The 1797-nt window shown below is 41.0% G+C and overlaps 1 pseudogene; it reads right to left on the bottom strand.

Moving 5' to 3' along the window:
- Positions 1-715: 715 nt before the first annotated feature.
- Positions 716-1348, bottom strand: LOC150051882 (N-alpha-acetyltransferase 20 pseudogene; annotated as a pseudogene).
- Between the last annotated feature and the right edge of the window lie 449 nt (positions 1349-1797).

Below are 1797 nucleotides of genomic sequence, written 5' to 3'. Positions count from 1 at the left end.
TGGGGTTGTTGCGGCTGATTTAAAATGTTAATGGTGTGAAGTGTTCAGAATCAGGAGTGAAAGCCCCTGAATCTCACTTCAGATTTCCCACTTTAAAAGGTAAATAGATAAAAAGTAGGGTAGGCTCTGCTCCTTAAAACAACTCGTGGCACCAGACTATGTAGACTCTCCTCTCCATGTAGCTTCTGTGTTCTGACGGATACACATAGCTATGTATCTGTATCTTATATAGCTATCTCTCTCTATAAGCTTTCACTAGGTAGAGGATAGCAATTTATAGGGAGAGATCTATCTCTGACTATATAAAGATCTCTCTATGTTTAGGTAGAGATACTATATACATATGTAATATAACCATTTGGTGCTGGTGGTGGCATTATGTATGTGGTTGTGGTGGCTACTGGAGAATTTTTTTTTCATAGTCAACAATGCATTTTATTATACATCTAAATTTATACATGTTATATATGCTTTTAAAGCTTCAACAGTTTAATACAAAAATATATGTATATACAGCAGTGGTTCTCAGGCACAGAACTGAGGAAGAGGCTGGAGCAAGGCTTTTTTGTAACCTGGCAAACTATGCCTACTTTGAACTATGATAGTAGAACATATTCTTCTACATAGCTGCCTTCTTGACTGGATTTTATTACAGCAGATAGGCTTACTGTAAAACAATGAATGAGAGTTGAGATCAGTATATATATGTTCAGTCTTTTAGACCTAACTACTTCTACTAGAGCTCTAATGTCATTCGTTGAAAATACATAGAATACTAACTATCTGCCTAAGAACCACTGCCTATGGTTATTCAATGTCTTCAGGCCTTACAGGATGAGGTAATGGTATGATGGATTTCTTCTCAGTATCCCTGGAAAGGGCTTTCCTCATGTCGTAAGCATCCTCATCAGGCTCCCCGTTGCTGGCTGAATAGTAAGTACTCTATGACTGTCCTGTATACACTGTAGCCCAGCCACTTGTACATGTTAACTGCAACTTGGTTAGATACTCCTACGAAAAGATCAACAAAAAATCCACCCTTTCTTTCTGAAATCTCGTCTAATAACTCCATAAATTTAGCAGCCAAACCAAGGCGTCGAAATTCAGGGGCAACAGACAAAGCTGTAACATGTCCATGCCATTCTTCTCTAGAGACTGAGCCTTCTACTTTACCCATAATATAACCCATCAACTCTCCACCAGGTGCCTCAGCAACAATGAAATACTCTGGCCAGTGGGCAAGATACTGTAAGTAAAAAGGAATTCCATAAGTTTCTGTAAGAGGATCCAAGTTAATGTTGTTGAAGCGGAACAGGTCGTCGCATGTGAAGGCCCGCAGGGTGGTCATCGTGCCTTGGACCCGCGCTGGCTCACGGCGACCCCGCGCCAGCACCGCCCCTACTGGAGAATTTTATGAAGGATTCTTATGGTCCATGTCAAGAAGTAATTCACGTCTCTTCTTCCATATTCTATTGGCCAGATCATCTGGTCCTACTGATAGACAAGTGTGACTGGGATACCTGTATGGGGTACCTTCCTTTCAGCATAGCCCTTCCTCACAGAAGGCAAGCATGAAACTTTGGTGGGCAATTTGGTGTTAGTGCCATACACATACATGAGCAGGGAGATCATACATTTTGGGTTTTTATGCATTTGTGTATACTATTTCTAATATGCTGCACCCTTCTTGCAATTTTCATGACTCTACAATTAGCCAACAGCCCTTTGAAGTCACACAGGGATGGCCCTCTTCCCAGAGTCCCTAATATTGAGTAAAACCCCTGAATAGTGTAAGCT

Source organism: Megascapheus bottae, chromosome 17, assembly GCF_031878675.1.
Source record: "Megascapheus bottae isolate mThoBot1 chromosome 17, mThoBot2.hap1, whole genome shotgun sequence".
NCBI classification, from domain to species: Eukaryota; Metazoa; Chordata; class Mammalia; order Rodentia; family Geomyidae; genus Megascapheus; species Megascapheus bottae.
This window is presented reverse-complemented; position numbering and strand designations above follow the sequence as displayed.